Source organism: Carassius auratus, chromosome 22 (genome assembly GCF_003368295.1).
Source record: "Carassius auratus strain Wakin chromosome 22, ASM336829v1, whole genome shotgun sequence".
Classification (NCBI taxonomy): domain Eukaryota; kingdom Metazoa; phylum Chordata; class Actinopteri; order Cypriniformes; family Cyprinidae; genus Carassius; species Carassius auratus.
Genome location: NC_039264.1, coordinates 31,347,282 through 31,361,225, shown reverse-complemented (window position 1 = coordinate 31,361,225; position 13,944 = coordinate 31,347,282).

Genomic DNA, 13,944 nt, shown 5'->3' with positions numbered 1-13,944 from the left:
AAAGTGGACTTTAATGCAGCCTCAAAGGAAAATCATGAGAGCTTAGGGTTCTGCTGCACACTTAGATGCTCATTTGTCTCCACCTACTGGAGTAAGATTGTTATCAGCACAAATGGTTACTGAATAAATCAGTGAGAAACCTTGTGTTATTCATTCAATCTTTTACTGCACTTGAGTAATATTAAATTACATCATATTAGACATATTAGATATGCATTATAATCTGCAATGATGTTCAGATACCTGACAGCTGTCAGAGATTGTGCAATTGGGATACTGGGGCATAAAATGTCCCAAGAAAACATTGTCAACAGCATAACACCCAGTCAGCAGAACAGCAGAACTTCCAATCTTGATGATCTTGGGCCCATTTCATGCTTTCCACTTGATGACATGAAGTTAGTAAGAGTTGGACCCTAATCTAAAGACTAAAAAAATATTTTTTAACACTGTCCAAAGGTTCTCCAGTCAATGAAATAAACTCACAACACTGTAAATAGTAGCACCACCGGAAGAAACTCATCACTTACAAAGTTGTCTCTGAATGCCCAGTGTCACTGACTTATGTCTGGAGACTGAAAACTAACCGCTGCATGGTTTCTTTTTGACTCAGAAGATAAAGCTTGGTAAAGCCAGTACTGTGAGATCATTTGTATTCTGTTTTTCCATTCACAAAAATGTAGAATAAATTGACAATTTTAAAATCACTGTGTTCACCATGAAATGTAGTTCATTTACAATTTACACACAATATTCTTCTACTTTTAGTCATTTCACACAGTCAGATAACTGAAGACAAAATCTGCCACTGTGGCAGTCGTATGAACACTTATAATATGAACTCTTTACCTTTTGATGAAAACGAAGAATATTTTTATCCATTAAAACCAGTAAAAATCTTAACAAGGGTTAGATGAACTATAACATTATATCATGTGCAAATGCAGGATGTGAACTAGGAGGGTCGATCGCTGTCAGGGGAGGATTCACACAACACTTTAACAGTTCTTCTCACACACTGAACCACTGAAGAAAATGGTTCACAGGTTTGTCTTGTTCTGTTTGTGCTGCTGGAGTCTGACTGGTAAGTTAAAATTGTTTTTTTTTTTTTTTTTTTTTTTTTTTCATTTTGGAGTAAATTTGGATATTTCAGCTGCTGTAGTGTACCAACATAAACATGAATATTGTATAAATATAACATAATATCTACTAACTTTGTATCATGAAGAATAATGGAAATCCCTACAATGAATGTAATTGTTCAGAAAGTGTCAACTTTCTGTTGAGCTGCTTTCAAATATCAGGCCATTTTTTGTCCTTTTAAAAATACAATACAAGTATCTAAAATAACCAGCGCAAATTAAACTGTACTTTCAATCCTCATAAAATTATCATGTATTCATTGTCAATAAATTATGAAAATGTAAACACTGATTTCCCCTTTACACTTTCAAAACAATAAATAAAATAAAGATGAACGATGTTTCACCAATAAGCATTAATCTTTAATCTAGATTAAATCAAGGTTTATTTTATAGTTTCTGTTGTACCAGACTTTAAACTTTGGAATAAAACTTACATTTAAACCACCATTAAACTCCTGAATGTAATTAGCTTGAATGCAAAAGTTGTTGCTGTTTAGGAAACATGTTTGCTTTAAGTTTATATATGGGATTCATAGATTTATGTGTTTAATGTGTTTAAAATGAAATTTTTGAAACAGATCGTTCTTGTGATAGAACTGTAGCATTAAGCTTCTGTGAAGGGGGCTTGGGGTTGTTGTAGTTCGTTATATGAAGTTTTCTCCTGTTTCTCTGATTCTAACTCTCTCTGTACTGAGAACAGTATGTCAACTAAAGTAGTTAAGCAATGTTAACTAATGACAACTTACTGTAAACTATTACCTTATAATTTCAGTAGAGATTCTGATGTAGACCAGTGTTTGCTTTTGATTTTGTCTGGCTAATATTTAAGTCAATTTCAACTAATAATAATAAATTAAAAAAAAACATAATCATGTTCTGGTAAATCATAGAAATTATGACATACTAAAATGAAAGTCAATTTATAAAAATAAAATAAGAAAATCAATATGCAAAGTGTAAATAATGAGATTAAAAAGTTAAAATTCTAATTGAAAATTCTGAAATTATGACAAGTAATTTTAACTTGCATATATATCATTATATGACTTAAGCATGTGATATTTTTTTTCCTATTTTTAATCACATAATAAATTTTGACTTTGATGTCACTTTTTAATATAATTGTATAATTAAAGGGCATTATTTATTATTTGTATCCCTTATTGTCACCATAACTACTTTCTGTTGGTCAGTATATTGTCCCAGTAATAATTGTGGTATTATTGTAATTTTAAGACCATGCTATGCCACTGAATATATAATCATAATATAACAGCATAAGAATGCAAGTAGTGCATGCATAGTATTGCATTAACAAGATGTTGCAAAAGACAGTCAAACACATTCATCTAATGCACGTTTCCATAAAAAAATTAACCATTAACAATTAATAAACAGCACAAGCAGAATTCAAAAATGTGAGAAAGCACCATTTTCCAGATTTGTAAGGAAAAACTACAAGGGGCTCAAATGATGCCTTCTTTTCACCTGTCCGCATTTTACAAATATTGTGCAAAAACTCAGGCAATAATGAGATTCTATAGTGTAATAATCTATCACAAAACCACAGAATGTGTTTAAGACTAGGTACTACTACTACTACTACTACTGATACAAAAAATATATATATATTTATAATATTGATGCTATTGTTGTCATCATTCATTATTATTATTATTATTATTATTATTGTTGTTGTTATATATTGTGTTATACATTATTTTACAGAAAGTCGAAGAGGATGTGGAATATGCACCAATCAAAATCAGAAGATGATCAAACTTTAATATTTTTCTAAGTACAAGACTCTTGTTGTCTTATGATTTTCATTGGGAATCTCCCATCATGACTTCAGACACTGTGATCTTATGGATGAACATTTTCACTGCAGCGTTTTCATGTTTGCAAAACAGATGCAAACTATCCATCCAGAGGTGATAAAGTAGACTACTGTGGTACGGATTATTTATATCTGTACAGAAATGTGGTTTGATCTGTGCATGAGAATGTGTCTACCGCTGGATGCTTGCATTTGATGTCAGTTTGTTAGTGTGTGTCTGAGGTGTTAAAAGTGTCTGTTTGCGTGTGTATCTGTTCAAGTGTGTTTCTAAGGTGTCAACAATACATCTGTGTGAGCGTGTGCCGTGCGAGTGTGTTGTGCGATTGTGTCTGAGGTGTCAATAGTGTGACTGTGTGAGTGTGTATGAGGTGTCAGTCTGTGTGACTTCTGCTCTACAGGGAAGTCAATTTACTTAAAAATATGAAAGTCATTAAAGGGATCATGACATATATACATTATTTTATATATAATTACACCTTATTATATATATATTTTAATCATTTTAAAATGTTCCTTTCCAAAACTTTCTCAGGAACAGCCTGTTTTTAAGGGGCAGGTCCTTTAAGGCTTCTCAGTAATTGGCCGCTGTTTTGATTGGCTAACATCACTGCATAGAAAAAACATTATCAACTATTTCCATTCAAAACGTGAAACTTGTACATTATATTCATTTATTACACATAGACTGATATGTTTCAAATATTTATTTCCTTTAATTTTGATGATTATAACTGACAACTAAGGAAAATCCCAAATTCAGTATCTCAGAAAATGTTGAATATTGTGACACCTGGTGCCACAACTCAAAACACCTGCAAAGGCCTTTCAATGGTATCTCAGTCTAGTTCTGTAGGCTACACAATCATGGGGAAGACTGATGACTTGACAGTTGTCCAAAAGACAACCATTGACACCTTGCACAAGAAAGGCAAGACACAAAAGGTCATTGCAAAAGAGGCTGGGTGTTCACAGAGCTCTGTGTCCAAGCACATTAATAGAGAGGCGAAGGGAAGGAAAAGATGTGGTAGAAAAAAAGGTCTACAAGCAATAGGGATATCCACACCCTGGAGAGGATTGTGAAACAAAACCCCATTCAAAAATGTAGGGGAGATACACAAAGAGTGGACTGCAGCTGGAGTCAGTGCTTCAAGAAGTGTAAAGTTTCCACAGTCAGTGATGGTTTGGGGTGCCATATCATCTGCTGGTGTTGGTCCACTGTGTTTTCTGAGGTCCAAGGTCAACACAGCCGTATGCCAGGAAGTTTTAGAGCACTTCATGCTTACTGCTGTTGACCAACTTTATGGAGATGCAGATTTTATTTTCCAACAGGACTTTGCACCTGCACACAGTGCCAAAGCTACCAGCACCTGGTTTAAGGACCCTGGTATCCCTGTTCTTAATATTGGGAAGAGGAAGATGTGATATGCCAGACCCAAGAATGCAGAAGAGCTGAAGGCCACTATCAGAGCAACAGGGCTCTCATAACACCTGAGCAGTGCCACAGACTGATCGACTCCATGCCACGCCGCATTGAAGCAGTAATTCAGGCAAAAGGAGCCCCAACTAAGTATTGAGTGCTGTTCATGCTCATACTTTTCAGTTGGCCAAGGTTTCTAAAAGTCCTTTCTTTGTATTGGTCTTAAGTAATATAAACATTTTCTGAGATACTGAATTTGGGATTTTCCTTAGTTGTTTCCTTAGTAATCATCAAACTTAAAAGAAATAAACATTTGAAATATATCAGTCTGTGTGTAATGAATGGATACAATATACAAGTTTCCCCTTTGAATGGAATTATTGAAATAAATCAACTTTTTGATGATATTCTATTATATGACAAGCACCTGTATATGTATGTATATATATATATATATATATATATATATATATATATATATATATATATATATATATATATACATACATACACACACATATGTTTTTTCTTCTTCTTCTTGGCCAATGGGAGTCTATGACAGCGGAACATGGGGGAACATGGGAAAATGATACAATTTGACACACTTATAGAGATGGCCATGATTAGTAATCTGACCAACTTTGGGGTGTCTAGGACCGACCCCATAGCGCCAACACCAGTCTAAAATTTCAACATTCAAATGTTAATAACTCTTGAACCATTAATTCTATGAAAATAAAACTTAGTACATCTGATTACTCTCTTCATAGAGATTCTAATACATACCTTACATTAAGGCTCCACCCATTATAGTAAAGTACAGTATTCCGTTTAAACGCTACTCCTCCTTCAAATTTGGCCTAATTCTTCTCAAATTTTGCTGACGTAATCTTCGGACCAAGACGCATTGAAATGACTGAACAGAATTTTCGTGCCTACTGGTCAAAAAAAAAGTTATGAGGCTTTGAATTTAACAGTGGACAACCTGGTTCAGAGGCTGTATCTCGGCCACACTTTAATTAATCGAAACCAAACTTGGTATACTTCATCTACACCATGATCTGAGGGTCCATGCCAAAGTTGGGAACAGCGCCACCTATGGGTGTTGAGATACCGAAAAAACACATTTTTGCTTATAACTTCTGAACAATCAGTCAGAAAATTCTGATCTTGGTATCTGTGGATTCTTTGTGTCATTCCAAATCTGTGGATGTCAATTTTGTCAAGACCACCTGGACCACCTGTCCGCCATTTTGAAATTTGTCATAAATTGCAATATCTTTTGAACTACTTGACAAATCTGCACAAAAATTGGTAAGCATAATCAACACCATGTCCTGGAGGTGCCCCGGAAGTTTGAAGACAGCGCCACCTAGTGTTCAAGAGATATAAGGATTCTTGCAAAAACCCTTAGAACTTTTGAAAACATTTATAGATTTTTGTTAGTCTTATGTCATTTCCGTGGGTTATGCCGAATCTGATGATGTCTCATTTGTCATTTTCCAAAATGGCGTCTGTCCGCCATATTGAATTGAATGAAAAACAGTTTTTTCCGCTACTCCTCCCTGAAATCTTATTAAATTTTGTTCAAAATTTTATCAGATGATCTTCAGACCAATCCGGACAGAAATGACTGAACAGATTTTTGATATTCACTCCCGTTCCCGATATCTACAGCTCTGAAGTTGACCGTGCCTGTGCTAGATGTGTGCTTAGCTTAGCATGCTAATTAGCTAACATGCACAACGTTTCTATTCCTTCAAATGGGTCTCTTGAGCTATCTGATTAACTTTAAGATATGTTAGCATTTTTTTAGCTTAGCATGCTAATCTGGCTAAAATGCTAATTCAGGCTTTATGTTCATTCTCACAACTTAACGTCACTTCTGTGACTTGTCAAATGTGTGTCAACTAAAGTGGCTCACTCTGTAAAGGCACTGCTTCTGAACCCATGAGGCACCGGGTTCGAATGGAAATTGTTTGACAGGGTGTATCTCTGCCATACTTCGACTGACTGTCACAAAATAAAGGTATGATGCTGTGAAGTTAACAGAGTTGAATGGAAATTGTTTGACAGGGTGTATCTCTGCCATACTTCGACTGACTGTCACAAAATAAAGGTATGATGCTGTGAAGTTAACAGAGTTGAATGGAAATTGTTTGACAGGCTGTATCTCTGCCATACTTCGATTGACTGTCACAAAATAAAGGTATGATGCTGTGAAGTTAACAGAGTTGAATGGAAATTGTTTGACAGGCTGTATCTCTAACATTCTTCGATTGATTGTCACAAAACCTATGTTCACGGTACACTTCATTAACACTATGAGCTGAGAAAATATGCCAAAATTGTGAACAGTTACACCTGTCATTTCTGCTTATAGCTTTTGAACAATTAGTTGGAAAATTATGATCTTCATGATCAAAATCATGGTGTCTTTTATATTCCCCGGGTCATGCCGAATCCGTGGATGCAAATTGTGTCAGGATTGACTGAATTAACTGTCTGACATTAAGAATTTTGTTAAAGGTCCCATGACATGGATTATTTCCTTTTAATTTTTGATTTTTACATTTAAAATTAGCTAACATGCAGTGGAACCTCGGATCCAGGAGGAACAGTGTGGTTTTCGTCCCGGTCGTGGAACACTGGACCAGCTCTTTACCCTATCCAGGGTGCTGGAGGGTTCATGGGAGTTTGCCCAACCAGTCCACATGTGTTTTGTGGACTTGGAGAAGGCATTCGACCGTGTTCCTCGCGACATCCTGTGGAGGGTGCTCCGGGAGTATGGGGTCGGCGGCTCCCTACTTAGGGCTGTTCGGTCCCTGTACGACCGGAGCAAGAGCTTGGTTCGCATTGCCGGCAGTAAGTCAGACCTGTTCCCGGTGCATGTTGGACTCCGGCAGGGCTGCCCTTTGTCACTGGTTCTGTTCATAATTTTTATGGACAGAATTTCTAGGCGCAGCCAAGGGCCGGAGAGTGTCCGGTTTGGGGACCATACGATTTCGTCGCTGCTTTTTGCGGATGATGTTGTCGTGTTGGCATCCTCAGACCAGGACCTTCAGTGTGCATTGGGACGGTTTGCAGCCGAGTGTGAATCGGCTGGGATGAGAATCAGCACCTCCAAGTCCGAGGCCATGGTTCTCAGTCGGAAAAGGGTGGATTGCCCACTTCAGGTTGGTGGAGAGTTCCTGCCTCAAGTGGAGGAGTTCAGGTATCTTGGAGTCTTGTTCACGAGTGAGGGAAGGATGGAACGTGAGATTGACAGACGGATCGGTGCAGCTTCTGCAGTAATGCGGTCGCTGTACCGGTCTGTCGTGGTGAAGAAGGAGCTGAGCTGTAAGGCAAAGCTCTCGATTTACCGGTCAATCTACGTTCCTACTCTCACCTATGGTCATGAGCTGTGGGTCATGACCGAAAGGACAAGATCCCGGATACAGGCGGCCGAAATGAGCTTTCTCCGTCGGGTGGCTGGGCGCTCCCTTAGAGATAGGGTGAGAAGCTCGGTCACTCGGGAGGAGCTCAGAGTAGAGCCGTTGCTCCTCCACATCGAGAGGAGCCAGCTGAGGTGGCTCGGGCATCTATTTCGGATGCCTCCTGGACGCCTTCCCAGGGAGGTGTTCCAGGCACGTCTCACCGGGAGGACTATGTCTCCCGGCTGGCCTGGGAACGCCTCGGGGTCCCCCCGGAAGAGCTGGAAGAAGTGGCTAGGGAGAGGGAAGTCTGGGCGTCTCTGCTTAGACTGTTGCCCCCGCGACCCGGGCCCGGATAAGCGGAAGATGATGGATGGATGGATGGACATTTAAAATTTAGAAATAAAAAGCATTTTTATATCCTGACATTAGCCCTCTGGCTTGAATGCTCTGTTTGAAGGGGCGTGTCTGATGTGAGACTCCGAGTAAACCACAACTGTTGTGATTGGCTGACATCTTTGCATTCTAATGCATATATATATATATATATATATATATATATATATATATATATATATATATATATATATATAAATTACTATTACAGCTGTCGAGATTAACGGACCGTGGAAGTGTTGATTATATAATTACTTTTTTTTCGATCTTTTCCCATCACATGAAAGGCTGCAGTGATGAGCATTGAATAGACAGAGTCTGTTTATCACGTGAATGCAGTGATCTCGTCATTATTGCAACACGTTTTCTCTCACAAAATGCTTTCTCCACAGCTAACAGCTTAGTCACTGGCTTGATTCACTGATGCATAAACAGTATTAAACGATTTAGAAAGAAAGTCTGTGTGAACTTGAATGATTAGCTACACATCAGAAATCACTGATCGCAGATCAGGCATTAATGAACACTGTTACTCACTGTTTGTGCCGGTGCTGTCGAATCCATATCATAAAAGTCTGTTTGAAACGCCTGTGCTGACATTGCGACTGAATTATATGTAAATATTTGGGCGGCAAAGCAGAGAAAGGGGAGGTAACAATTATCGTTACAACGTCACAACGAGGAGTTTCAAGATCAGCCTGATTGAGCTTCCATTTTCTCAAAGGCAGAGAAAGATAGAAAAATCTCAATTTACACCGATTCAAATTTCTAGAAACTTGGGGACCATATACAGGCTAGGGGAACTCATATTAATGTTAAAAAACCTCAGAAAGTGAAATTTTCATGTCATAGGACCTTTAAGCTATCAGCTTTAAGCTATATCTTTTCAACACATGGAAAGATTTTTACAATAATCGGTAGGTATAATTAACACCATGTCCCGGATGTACCTCAGAAGACTGAACTGCAATTTACTTAACTTTCCATATTACGCTGCTTAAAATGCTAGGCTGCTTTCTTTAGTGACATCATTCTCACACCTTAACCTTTCTTGTGCATCATGTCGGATGTGTAGCAGCTCAGTGGTGCAGCCTGTTAAGCCCATTGTTCTGAGCTACTGAGGTCATGGGTCCGAATCCGGGGGAGATAAAGTTTCTGATTTCATGGATTCGAATCAAGGGCAGTTAGTGTTGCTTCCGTTTGAGCCGTTGAATTTTCTGCATGTGTTCGCATTGAATCAAAAATGTTTTTGGTCTTTCTCATTTGAAGTTCTGTTCGATATCAAACTTCTCTACTTCTGAACCATTCTGTTCATTCTGTCCTGATGTAAGTTCCGTTTGGGCCATTTTGCATCATCCCGCTCATTGCTCTGGCTACAGCCCTTCAGGGCTTGGCCCAGGTATCGCTGCTTGCAGCTATATTTATTATTATTATTATTATTATTATTATTATTAATAATTATTATTTTTCAATAGCATAACAGGACTTAGACTTCTGTCCATAGGTAAAACAATGGTTAAAATTTAAAAGTGTCAGATTAAGCTAATAACCAGATCTCTCCTTAAGTTTCCAGTGATCATTTTAAAGATCAGACAAATGTTGAAAGCTCAAGATATCTGCTCCAGTTCAAGCTGTGTAAGGCCATCTGAGGATCAGGAAACACAACATGAGTGATGGACTCGTTGATTCATCCTGATGCTCAGCTGTTAAAATAAACACCTTCATCATTAATTACCTGGTTGTCCGTCTGCTTCTGTAACAGTAAGCCCGGACCTAAAGACAGTAAACAGCATGAGTGTTCCAGATCCCTTTCAAGAGCTGGTGGATTCACTGAAGAGGGTATTATCGTCCTCCCCTACCATCACGCCTCCTGCACCACCGAGCACTTCTTCGACCACCGCATCTTTCAGTCCCATGGCCCGACCGGTGCCCTACTCTGGCAGGGTGGATGAGTGCAACGGATTTTTGCTTCAATGCTCTTTAATATTCACCATGCAACCTACTCTATATCCTACCGACCAGTCTAAAATAGCATTCATCACATCTCTCCTCACTGGTCCAACTCTCCAATGGGCCGAAAAGTTCTGGAAGCAAGCCGGCCCAGCCCTTAGTTCTATACAAGCATTCGTTTCCCTCTTCAAGGAAGTATTCGGCCAGGTATCAGCCGGTGAGCAACTCTATCATTTATCTCAAGGAATGATGTCTACTTATGAATATGCCCTTCCCTTTCGCACTCTAGCTGCAGTTAGCGGATGGAACGAGCGGTCCTTACTAACCACCTACCGGCTTGGTCTTACACCCCAACTCCATCTGCAGCTGGCTGCATTGGATGACAATATGGGGCTTGAAAAATTCATACAAAAATCTATCAGATGTTCAGACCGTATACAATCTTATCAGTCCCATTCTAACGCTACTGGACTCCTCCACCCATCTCAAGCTGCGAGCCCTCCAGAACCAGAACCTATGATCATCGAATATGGCAAACTTACCGCCGCTGAGCGACAGAGGAGGCTGACCCGGGGACTATGCATGTATTGTGGAGCCAGTTGGCATTTTCAATTTTAACTGTCCACTTCGTCCCATACGAACATCGGTGAGTGTTTTCTGTACTGATGATGAGAAGATGCATCCTCTCACTACTTGTGTCCAGTTAACCACCCATACATCCTCTGTTTCAGCTCACGCTCTCATCGACTCCGGGCCAGCAGGAATTTCATCTCAGGGAACCTCTGTCGCCAGCTCCAGCTCCATACCGGAGCCTTGTCAAATGTTTACCAGATCCAACCCATAACCAAATTCATCACTGCACGTCCACCTATTCACCGGAAATGTGAAACCATTTCACTTCAAATCGGAGCCCTACAGAAGGAAGATATTCAGCTGCTGGTTCTGGAGGGAGCCAATGTGGATATCATACTTGGGCGTCTGTGGCTGGTAAAGCACGATCCCATCATCTCTTGGGGCTCCGGGGAAGTAATAAAGTGGGGCAAAGAATGTTTACCAAAATGTTTTCCGGTTCTTCCACATCCTATTCCGAAACCTGTTCCAGTCTATGTCACATCAGTTGAAAGTCCACTCGAGAAACAGTCCACGAAGATTCCTGACATCTACTCGTCTTTCAAAGACATCTTCTGCCCCAAGAGAGCTTCCCAGCTACCACCTCATTGGCCATGGGTCCGCACCATTGACCTGATTCCTAATGCCCCTTTGCCCAGAGGAAAGATCTACCCATTATCACTTCCAGAGACCAAGGCCATGGAGGAGTATATCCAGGAAGCTCTCAATCAAGGGTATATTCAGCATTCTACATCTCCCGCAGCATCCAGTTTCTTTTTTGTTGCCAAAAAGGATGGAGGGCTATGACCATGCATTGATCGGACCCTAAACCAAGGCACCATAAAATTCAAATACCCCCTTCCTCTCGTCCCTGCGGCCCTCTAACAACTTAGGTCTGCTACCATCTTCACAAAGTTGGACCTCCGCAGCGCTTACAACCTGGTGAGAATACATGAGGGGGATGAATGGAAGACCACTTTTGTGACCCCTACTGGTCACTATGAATATCTTGTTATGCCCTAGGGTTTGGTCAACGCCCCTTCTGATTTTCAAAACTTCATACATGAAGTCCTCCGGAAGTTTCTGCATCACTTCATGGTCGTTTATATAGATGACATCCTCATCTACTCGTGGAATGAGGTCGAACATCGTCACCACGTAACGGAGGTCCTCCACACACTCAGAGCACATCACCTCTTCCTGAAGGCAGAGAAGTATTAATTTCATCTCCCACCAGTTCAGTTCTTGGGTTACCTCATTGACCGACAGGGGGTCCGCATGGATGAGAGGAAGGTTGCTGCAGTAACTACCTGGCCAGAACCAACCACGATCAAAGAACTTCAGAGATTTCTTGGATTCGCCAACTTTTACAGATGTTTCATATGAGGTTACAGCATCATCACCACTCCACTCTCCAACTTCCTCAAAGGTAAACCAAAAAATCTTCTCTGGACTCCTGAAGCTGCAGCAGCCTTCCATTCCCTCAAATCCGCCTTCACACAAGCTCCACTCCTGATGCATCCAGATCCAGAACTCCCTTTCGTCGTGGAGGTGGACATCGAGTGGGCTGCTCCTCCAGCCGTCGTCACTCCTGATCCCCGACCTCTGCCGGGTTGCCCACCTAACCATCAGTTCATTCCTAGGACACAATGGGTAGATCTCATTCACACCATTCACACCTCTCTGGGCACTGGGCATCCCGGGGTCAACAACACTCTCTCGCTGATATCTGAGCGCTTCTGGTGGCCGGACATGGCAAGGGATGTGAGGAGGTATGTACAAGGTTGTAAGGAGTGTGCAATGTCCAAAAGTCCCAGACATCTACCTGCAGGAAAGCTCCATCCCTTGCTAATTCCTAACCGCCCCTGGTCACACCTAGGAGTTGACTTAATGACTGATTTACCTTCATCAGATGGAAACACCTGCATCTTCGTCATAGTAGATCAATTCTCTAAGTTCTGCAGGCTATTACCACTAAAAGGTCTTCCCACTACCCTGGAGACCAGCAAACTTCTCTTCAATCACGTCTTTCGCTATTATGGGTTCACAGAGGATATTGTATCGGACAGGGGACCCCAATTCATATCCCGGGTATGGAAGTTGTTTTTCAAACTCCTAGGTGTGACAGTCAGCCTCTCCTCTGGCTACCACCCTCAGACCAACGGCCAGACGGAGAGGAAGATCCAGGAAGTGGGGCGATTCCTCAGGACCTTCTGTAATGGCCACCAGAACTCCTGGAACCAGTTTCTGGGCTGGGCGGAGTATGCCCAAAATTCACTGCGGCAACCCACGACCGGCCTCACACCATTCCAGTGTATTCTTGGATTCCAACCCCCTCTATTTCCCTGGGATGGTGAACCATCTGAGGTCTGCGCAGTGGATTACTGGTTTCGGGAGAGTGAGAGAGTCTGGGACGAAGCTCACCACAATCTGCAAAGGGCAATTCACAGTTCCAAGACAGTCGCTGACCGGAGGAGGACTTCAGGCCCAGTCTATGTTCCGGGAGATAAAGTTTGGCTCTCTGCGACTACCCTCCAAAAAACTTAGTCCCAGGTCTGTTGGCCCCTTTACCATCCTGGAACAGGTCAACCCAGTCACCTTCAATCTCCAACTACCACCACAATACAAAATTCACCCCACATTTCACGTTTCCTTGCTCAAACCCTTTCACGAACCTCTTATTCCCATCACAGAACCTGGCCACAAAGAGGAACCCCCTCCCCCCTTGATGCTGGAGGAAGGGTCCATCTATTTTGTTCGAGGAATCCTGCAGTCCTGACATCGTGGTGGTCAATTGGAATATCTTGTCGATTGGGAAGGATACGGACCAGAGGAAAGATCATGGATCCCAAGAGTCGACATCCTAGATCCCACGCTCATGGAAGAGTTCCATTCCAGCCATCCTCAGTACCCTGCACCTCATAGATCTCGGCCCTCAGGAGCGGGCCCTGGGGAGGGGGGTAATGTCACGGATTGGCCAGGTTCCTCCACCACAATCACCCTGTCATCCACTTCAAACAAAGTTTATATCTATTCTGGAAAACTCCTTCCATTGTTCCTGCAAAGGAAAGTACTGTTATTCACTCAATGATTGCACTCAAGAATTCTCCATATCTGAACTCTGATACTCACCCATTCCTGGACGTTGATTCATCCTGATACTCAGCTGTTAAA